At 47.9% G+C, this 8,845-nt stretch overlaps 1 protein-coding gene across 10 annotated transcripts in view; it reads right to left on the reverse strand.

The window, feature by feature from the left end:
• PTK2B (protein tyrosine kinase 2 beta) overlaps positions 1 to 8,166 on the reverse strand; it is a 382,496-nt gene extending 374,330 nt beyond the window's left edge. For 3 of the 10 annotated variants that reach the window (XM_069233745.1, XM_069233740.1, XM_069233736.1), the window contains exon 1: positions 7,940 to 8,024. The gene's annotated coding sequence lies outside the window, so the exon portion shown is untranslated. Of the gene's footprint in view, positions 1 to 4,994; positions 5,143 to 7,935 lie in introns of those variants that run through there. The other 7 variants (XM_069233744.1, XM_069233739.1, XM_069233741.1 and 4 more) reach the window with 4 other exon arrangements.
• Between the last annotated feature and the right edge of the window lie 679 nt (positions 8,167 to 8,845).

Genomic DNA, 8,845 nt, shown 5'->3' on the forward strand with positions numbered 1-8,845 from the left:
CGAAACAGCAGCCCTCATCTTCCTGGACCTGTCAGCTGCCTAAGACATCGGCCTCAAATGGATCGCCTCATACCTCACCAGAAGAACCCAAAGAATCCATCTCCCAACATTCACCTCAGAATCCAAGAAGATCATCAGCTGTGTCCCCCTAGGATCGTCCCTCAGCCCCGCCCTCTTCAACACTTAGATGGCTTCTAGTCAACACCATAAAAACCGTTCAGCAGACCATTGTCACCAGCAGGGTTATGGGAACACACTCTACATAGGAATCACAACACAACTCCCAAAGTGACTACAGACAATACAAAACTCAGCAGCCATACTCGTCATCGACCTCCCCAGACGAACCCACACCACACCTCAAGAAGCTACACAGACTCCCCATCCAGAAGAGCTGCCAGTTCAAGATGTTGACCCACGCATACAAAGCTCTGCACAATGAAGGACCAGCATACATCAACAAACACACGACCTTCCACCACCCGACCAAACACCTACGATCCGCCGCCCTCTTCTCCGCATCCACCCCACGGATCCTTTGAGGCAACAGCGGAGGACGCTCCTTCTCACACGTGGCAGCCAAAGCCTGGAACAACCTTCCCCTGCACCTCAGGGCTGCCCCATCCCTCTAGCAATTCAGGAAAGAACTCAAGAACTGAGTGTTCGAATGAACAGATCACCTCAGAGCTGTTAGAAACTCCAGCGCCTTGAGACCATTATGGGTGATTTGCCGCGCTTTACAAATCCTTGATTGATTGATTTAATTGATTGAAACGTCCTCAAAAAATTCATAAACACTGTTAAACATTAGCAACAGAAAAAAAACTTAAGATAAAAAAATTTAAAACAATAGTTTTTCTTGTGGGCCTATTAAAAGGTGTCTAAAAAAAGATTTAAAAAATAAAACAATGAGCCTGAACCAGAGAGGGGGGAAATGTTGAGGAGTTAATCAGGTTGGAAGGAAAGGGAAACAGGCAGGGAATGGGAGAGGATATTAATTGGTTGTTAGTAGAAGACTGAAGTGGGATAATTTAAAAAAAAATATGCAAAAAAGGAGCAGTGCGAAGAAGAAATCTGGAGGAGTGGGCAGGTGACGATGTAAGTAAGTGCTTGGACTGGATGAATTAATGGACAATGGAGGGTCATTAGGGTAATGAGATTCACACGTTTTCTGCATGGAAAAAAGAAAGAATGAAAACAAAAACAAAAAAAAGCATAGGCAAAGCCAGAAGGTTTGGCATTAGCTGCAAGACTTTCGCCTTTATGCAATTTTGCTTGTAGGCTGCTAAACTTTGAACTGGGAGAGTAAGAAAGTCCGTGTGCCATCATAAACTGCTTTGTGTCCTAAGCACACTGACTTCAAATTCATACTTTTGGATACCAGCAGCCAGTATTAAAAAAATAAATTTAAAAAAAACACAAAAGCTGACAATGCATTTTCGAAATGCTTCAACTTCAATTCTGGATGGGCTGCTGCATTCAGCACAAGCCCCAACTTACAGGTTGATTTCTTACCCCCCCCCCCAACAATGCACCAATCCAGTAAGAACATATGAATGCAACCATCACAAAACCTTATAAAAAACCTGAACAGGCTCTGCAGATGGTTAATGAAAAAAGCATGACAGGACCACTGCACTGGTTTGGAGGTGGTGTTCGCTCCCGGTGAATTCTACCATCACGTACCTAAGTGACAGTGACAATGGGCAAAACTAGACAGATGTCTTGATCATTAGAAAGTACGAATGCTAAGAATTAGAAAGTGGTGTGAGGGGATGAGGAAGATGCTAAGTCAAGAAAAGAAGTGAGTTTTAAGCAGAAGAGGCAAGGATGGGCGTGCTCAAAAGGTGAGGGGTGTTAGGAGGGAGAAGCCGCAGGAAGGTGCAACTGGTTCATGATTAGGTGCGCTTTCAGATGGTCTTTGGAGGAGAAGAGAATGTGACCGTTCTGACTACTCAGGTAAATAGATCCTGGGATTTCTTTATAGGGACTTTAAGAAAAAAAAAACATTTTTAGATAGCAATGCAGCTACCATTCCTGAGGCATGAAAAAAAGCATTGCTATCATAAGCGCTTCAAGGCAGTTATATCTGTAACAGCACACTACAAACTTGTACTGGTTCCTAACAATATCTATTGCGTCAGCCATGAATGGACTATGGGTGGTTTGGTGATGTAATTTCACCACAGTCGTAACAGGAGTGGAGCTATCATCGCTCATCACGCCCACTTGACCATGGATGGTATCTCAGAACCTTTGACCCTCTTCCCATTCTCCAATGATAAGCCATTGTATATTTGTTTGTTTTTTTAACAATTTTTACTGAAATGTGATTGTGAAGCATGTTTATTAACAATTCTAAATTATGAACTGAAAACAGCCAGTTTCTAAAACAAGCAGAAACTAAAGGATTACTAACTTTAAAAAAAAGGCTACCCTTTTCCATCAATATTTAATGAAAAATAGGGACGTGTCTGGCAAAGAATTTCCAAATGCCTCTGCCCTGAAGCTTCCTCGCAAAGATTTGAAGATGCGACAAACTGTAAACCGAATTTAGAAACGTTTGTTTACATAAATGGGCAAGAACACAGCAATAAGCCACACGAAAGCCCCAAAATAGGTAACAGCTGTGCTTCCTATAATTAAAACAATGTAAAACAAATCACATAATGGAATGCATTGCACGGCGGTTGAAGCTAGGCCTCCCCTGCAAAACATTAACTAACCCTTAAAGCGCAACATTTATATGGTTTAATCCAGGAGCCTGGCAAGATTGAATTTATCCCAAATGAAGTGGAACCCCCTCCTCTCTCGCCGCTGTCGACACCTTTAACGCTCCAGTGGCCTCTGCCCACACTGAGGCTCCGCCCCCAGATGCAGGGGTCACCAAAGGGCGAAAGCCCCTGTACTCCCTGCAAGTGCAGCGCCACCCCAAGGTGGGCTGGTGCTCGTGCAGCCGCTGCTGAGACTGTGAGCAGAGCCACTGCACCAACCCAGCACCCTGTGCCCTGTACCAGGTGGGGCAGATATCCTACCTCTGCCCACACTGAGGCTCCGCCCCCAGATGCAGGGGTCACCAAAGGGCGAAAGCCCCTGTACTCCCTGCACGTGCAGCGCCACCCCAAGGTGGGCTGGTGCTCGTGCAGCCGCTGCTGAGACTGTGAGCAGAACCACTGCACCAACCCAGCACCCTGTGCCCTGTACCAGGTGGGGCAGAGATCTTACCTCTACCCACGTGTGCACAGAGGGACATAGGACCTATAGTACATTTTATAGCACGATAGTCCGAAGAAAGAGGATGGAAACCTATGAACTGTACAGACCCTATCAATATGGGCACGCGTTTGACATGACCCATCAGTTTTCAGAATATACAGCGTCTACCTTAGCGCCCCTCCTTACGCTTTATCTGACATTTGCACCTCCTACCTCTCCCCCCACTCCCCAGCAGACTATCAGTCTTATAGCTGAAAATCTCCACGTGGGGGCAGAATGTAAAAATAAAAAGTTCCACTGGGAGCACAGCCTCTGCCTTTCACCTGTAAAGCCTCCTCGAAGGTTAGACGGACTCCACGGGCCCAGACTGAAGACGTGTCTCTTACCCGCAGATATTACAGGGTCAGACCCAAACATTTGACAGGTTCGGGCAGCAGGCACGGTACGCTGATCCTATGGACTCAGGCTTGCAGCCATAACCGTTTCCTAAACATATATTATACATCATGAAATGCATTACAGACAGTGACGAAGTAATCACCATGGCAGCAAGTGTGCGCCTCTTGGCACAGGGACGCAAAGGAAATTACGCCATAACATAAACACACAAGAAGTTATACCATCACAGAGACACTTTTTCTTCGGATCTCAGAATGTTTAGCACTGAAATATAACCTCAGAATATGCTTTTAGAAATGTACTCGTTTTGCTGACAAACATAAGCTGCCCATTTTCTGAACAAAAAAAAACTAATTTTGACTGCAAATACTACATGGTTCAATAAACACATTCTTCGCCAAATAACATTTGTAATGCTCTGAAAATGCATTATTGGTCCCTCAAACTATTTTGACTAAAACCATTGACCAATTCTCCCAACAGCGGGTTGTTGTTTCCTGAAAAAAAAATATTTTTTACTTCAACTAGAAGGTTTTATATGTGTTTTTTCTCAGCATTCTATGCCAAAGATGGGTTTCATGTGTCCTCAATGATGGCATCATCATATGTTATTGATGCATGCCAGGAATGCCGACCAGATACCATGGGCGACTACAGCAGCTAGGACACTGCCAGTGATGCCCCTTTTTGCCATGGATGCATAACAGATTTAGGAGATGGCCACCAGTTCACCAATATGTCCAAACGGTGGCCAGCCTAGGACCGTGCCAGCCTTCAGATCGCAGGGCGACCTCCTATATAGAGGAGGTCATTGGGCAACTGCAAGCAAGGCGTGGGCACTACATGCCAGGAATGCCCACCAAGTGCCTGGAGTGTCCTTCCTCGCGTACTGGATGGCACAGAGTGGCACTACATGCGGGTGATTGCATAGCAAGCCCACAATTTCACTAGAATTACAATCAAAGAAACCCCTTGGGGTGTTGTGTGCCACCCAGAAGCGTGCTCACACGTCATTGCACCTTAGGCCAGAGGTGGCATTGGGGCAGAATGCCTTGGCACCCAGTCTGAATGAACAACAAAAGAGGTGAACCCATTACCCAGAACCTGACCTGGCTTCATGAACATAATACAAAACAGGGTTGGTCTAAGGTAGAGCACCAAATGCTTGATGGAGTGCGCCTCGCCAGATCCGCCAGACGGCAACTTTGATGTTAAACATGCCAACAGATTCCGGCTCAAATTGCTGCGTCCCCGCTGGGTGGCAGCTACTTGCGGACTCAGCCGCGTACACCCTACAGGACCGCGCCTCCTCTCGTACCCAACAAATACGGATCCGGCGAGGCGCACTCCATCAAGCATTTGGGTAGATGTATTCTTACATGAAGAGACGGTGTTGTCCCATGTTAGTCCTGATGAGGCCCAGACTGGAGAGGCCGAAACGCGTCGACACCTTTTATACCTCGGCGAGATTGGGTTCGATCAGGGTATTCAACCCCACAGATCATTTGGCCTACACCAATAGGAACCCTATGAAGAAATAGAGAAGGTTTCTTGAGTGTTTGTTACAAGAACCTTCCATCATCGCATTCAAGTGGATTACTACTACAAAGAGTTCAAGTAACCACCATCTCTTTTTCAAGAGAGACTCCAAATCATCTGCAGCCTAATTAGCTATAATTTTGGGCATGCTCTGGAACAGTTCATGGCTCGTGATGTGTATTATGTATGTAATGTTTGTGATATGTGTTGCCAGAATTTAAACATTTCTGTCATTTAAATAATCTCATAATTCACCGTTTGCCCGAGATAATTTGTAATTAATAAATTTTGGGTAAATTATTCTACCACGGAGAAAGCATTGATTACCCTTTCTTCTGTAATTTCGATTATTGATCCCTACCTTAGACCAACCCTGTTTTGTATTACTGGCACACAGTCTGGTCCGAAACCACCTGCCTAGAACCGCCTTCCTGTCCAACATTCGCGGAAACCGTGCCAGTCACATCTTTGTCCCAGCCTGGATGCAACATGATGACAGCAACTGTCACTCAACCAACTGAGCTTTCATACTCGCCTCGAGCAGCTATTTACAACAAAGGCGCACATATGTGTGAGTTGAGTAACAATGTAGAGTACTGGGGAGACGTGGGATTACATCGTAGTAAATATTACTTTGTGAGTTATTTCCATACACACTTGTCATAACCTTATGTCACCCTAAGGCCACCTGTGGGCAGGGGAGATGGGGCAGGAGAGAGGGGTGACTGGTATAAGAAGAACTGAGAGGGGTGGACAAGGCAGAGGGAAGAGAGCAGCTGTGTGAATGGGAGAGATCTCCCGGTAAATGCTGGTGAGAGAGGCTCGGCGCGGTCCTAGCAGGAAAGCCTCAGAGAACAGCTGAGAACGGATCTAGGACGCGCCGGGAGCGGGGTATTGACAACGGGTCACTTCAGCGGTACACATATTCATTGGGTCAGGCAGACCCGGAAGTAGTGCGTTTGGTCAGTGTTGGAAGCCAGGATTCAAACCCGTGTCTCAATCTTCCAAGGTTAGCATTCGTCCACCACACCATCTCTCTCGCTCCAATCTTTCTGTTTTACCCTGAAAAGTAACTCTATTAAAGCACCGTTACGTTCCTTGCCTTTGACTTGTGAAACACTTCTGAGCTGGCGGGTACCCCCGTGGGCACGGAACCAGCAGGTTTGGCATCCCCTCCCCTTTCAGAGTTTGACCCCCTTCCAAAGCAGCTCTCAGGAATCTCCGCATTTATGTTCATATTAGGAGACACACTCTAAACGGAAACGTGCATGTTGCTATATAGCAGTAACAAATGTACAGTATCAGTTGATTAAAAAGACACATGCAATATACGTCATGTATAACCCATGGAGCTACGGGGGGGGGGGATAAAATATATCAGTAGAACCCCGTTTAAACTTGCAAATCAAAGATTAAAAATACAGCAAATCATCCCAGACCTTTATCCTTCGTGAGTGATAAAGTGTGTGCCAGTGAGCGGGGGAGTATACCACATATTATTCAGGTGCCTGGGAGAAATCCCATTTGTAACGTGTGCTCTGCAACCAATATTAGTGCAGATACTTGCAGTCACTACTACTTGTAGTCACTGAATTCTACCTACTTGTTCGCCTCGGAGCCTGGAAGCTGGTTACCCATTGGTGTGCGGCCGCTGAACCTATAACAACTGTCAGTGTCATTCAATAAATGACTATCTTGTTATGGAAAAATCTGTAGGATTTCATTTTGGGAAACCATGCATCAGTTATTGCTTCGGGCGGGTGTTTGTAAGTGAGTTGTGAAACACATCTTAAAATGTGGTGCATTTCATTCCCAACGGAACTGAACAGTCTGACAAGATGCATAGTTACGCTGGCAGTGTACAGAGATGCCCTGGGACTCACAGTATGACCCCCTGCCCCCTGGTGTGACCCGTGAAAGTGTACAGGGTATCTGCATAATACAATGATTATCCATTATGCCACTGGAACTCGAAAGTGCGTGCATAAGGAATACTTTAGCAGCTACAAGAAAAGTGGTTTCTGAGCAAAAAGTCGAATTTTGCAGATGTTATGCTATTAATGGGCCATACCATATTTTTGCTTGTCGGCTTTCGCGTCCCTTGCTCAACCCTTTCCACGGGGGACAGTTCACTATTATAATTTCTAGAGAGTCCCCGGGCATTCTTTAAAAGGGCAGTGTAACTTGGAAAGCTAATTCTAGCCCCAAGGTATGATTTGTTGCACCCCCGCTAGAAAAATGCCACTGCATTCCGACTGTGTGCTTAAGAAGCATTCCTGTCTCTCTGCCCTCGCCACCGACCCAGCCTCCTTTTCAGCCCCCTGGGCTATGAAAACAGAGGCGGTGAGCGAACTGAGCGCACTTAGAAAGTAAACAGCCTTTTCTGTTCCACGCAACTTGCTCTGTGCTGCAGCCCGGGCACAGCAGCCCGCCTGGCGCTCACTTCCGGATTCGGAGTGGGTGCCCTCCACGGCTGCAGGCACCAGGTGCCAGGCTTCCCACCGCTGCCCAGGTCCTCCCCACCCACCTGCCAGCCCGATGCCCAGGCTCCTGTCCAAACTGCATGCCTTTGTGGTCAGCCTGGCCCTGGATCAGAGACACCGCCCTGCTGCGGGGGCACTTGGGGCACCCCCACGCCCCCCCCGCGGCTCGCACTTCTCAGATGTTGACAAGTAATCTTGGAGTTTGTGCAGGGGTCGTGGGGCGTTGTGTTTGCAGTAACACGGCCGGAGATCACGGGCGGTGAGAAACACAGCAGTTTAAAAGAAGGGGAGCACGCACCTACCTGGAAAAGGGGTGCGCCGCCCTGCCCCCGCCCGGTGCGCTCTGTGCCCTTCCTTCCTCTCGCCTTCTCCCCTGGTATGTGAAACGCTGGCAGGTGAAGAAACTGCACACTGCCGCCTCTCCCCCCGCCCCCTCATGCAGAGGAGGGGGGAGGGCTGTCATTTGTTTTAACCCCACCCTTCGGCGTCGTGAACCGCACACTTCCTCAAAATGCTGCCTTTTCTGAACACTCACACTTACCATAGGCGGTGAGGTGCAGGCAGGAGGCGGCGGCGCAGGAAGCCGTGCCCGGTGCCTCCGGGGCACAAATAAAGCCGAGTGCTGGAGCGGCTGCTCGTGCACGGCGCCTCAGCAGCCCGCGCCCCCTTGTTCACAAGTTGTGCCTCCCTGTGCACTGGCACCGAGGTCCGGGACCAGAGGTGCGTGCACTGCCCCCGTTGGTTTATAAACATCCCGGCGCCCACATGCGTGTACTCTGCCCTCGTTTACTTTCTTTTTCAAAGACCGGGTGGGTCTGCCTCCCTGCTGTGGTGAAATAGTATCTGTAATAAAAAAACATGAACCGAAGGAACCACGTCCTAGCTCCTTGGTTGCATCATAGGCTTGCTGAGCTCTAATCCCGGGTTTTCCTCCTGATACACCGTTTGATCCTTGGCAAATGCCATTATTTTAAAGTGCTCTTTTGTGCTCATGTAGGTTGCACAAGTGACTGTGGTGGAGGTGCCTTAACAAGCTACCCCCTCCATTGAGTGCTAAGAAGACCGCTCATGCGTCCTTTGAGACTTCTGCGTGTGTGGGGTCATGCCTACTATGCCCCCTACCAGCAGTGGATACGCTCCACAGAAGACCTGCAACCCTCCTGGTGTGGAAGCTGAATTCACTTCCTCCTCTCCATTTCCACTGTCAC

This window comes from Pleurodeles waltl, chromosome 5 (assembly GCF_031143425.1).
Source record: "Pleurodeles waltl isolate 20211129_DDA chromosome 5, aPleWal1.hap1.20221129, whole genome shotgun sequence".
NCBI classification, from domain to species: domain Eukaryota; kingdom Metazoa; phylum Chordata; class Amphibia; order Caudata; family Salamandridae; genus Pleurodeles; species Pleurodeles waltl.